The sequence below is a fragment of the Egretta garzetta genome, unplaced genomic scaffold (genome assembly GCF_000687185.1).
Source record: "Egretta garzetta isolate BGI_Z169 unplaced genomic scaffold, ASM68718v1 scaffold156, whole genome shotgun sequence".
NCBI classification, from domain to species: Eukaryota; Metazoa; Chordata; class Aves; order Pelecaniformes; family Ardeidae; genus Egretta; species Egretta garzetta.
In genome coordinates, this window is record NW_009260125.1 from 61,156 (window position 1) to 62,066 (window position 911).

The window sequence follows — 911 nt, forward strand, 5'->3', positions numbered from 1 at the left end:
ACTTTTGGATACTAGAACTACAAAAAAGATGAATGGGGCATATATGTACTATATAGACAGCTTTCCTTTTGTTGCTTTGGGCAACCATATAGTTAAGTGATAATGTTGCTGGAGATTGAGTCTATGAAGCAATAAATGGCTTTTATAGTTGATTAAATGCTGAAGTGCAGCTGGAGCTACAAAAGCCATCTCAAACAGTAAGTATGTTATTACTATTATGGAAAGATAAAAGGAGAACATCATGGAAATAGGAATCTTTAAAATTTTGAGGCAGGAGGAAGAACAGAGATAATATTTTCATTAAAAATATTTGCAGGGTAGATGTGAACTTATGCTATTACTCTATAACCTTTGCATTTTTGAACAAATCCAGATCCATAATATGTAACACTGTTAACCTAATCTGTAAAACTTCAAAGCAATGGATGTGATGACACTTAAATTCTGAGCTGGTATGGATCTGAACTGGGCTGCTAAATTCTCAAAATAAGCATTGAGAAGGAAGACTAGTGGGTTTTACAGCAAGAGTAGTTTTTCACAGTTTTCTTAAATCAATGTTGTTTCCAAATGATTTTGGGCTTGGAAGCCAGCCTATTAATTTGTCTTTACAAGCTCTGGTTTTCTAAGACATCTCCCTCCTCCTGGAAAATGTCTTTTATATCTCTCCAGGAGGTTTGGAAGGAAAGGAACTGTGGACTGAGGACTTTCTGACTCTGCCTCTAGTTAAACAGATGCAAGTCCTGCAGTGACTGAATGTATCCATTCCTGGTTCAAACCCACCACAGAAGTGAGGTTGTAGCTCCTTTTCCCAGGGAATGGATATCAAACTCCATCAGGCTGGGACTGGAGTGAACAGAGGCTTCTTGTGTTGGTGCTATAACTAGGACCCTGGTGACCAAGTGGTCATTCCT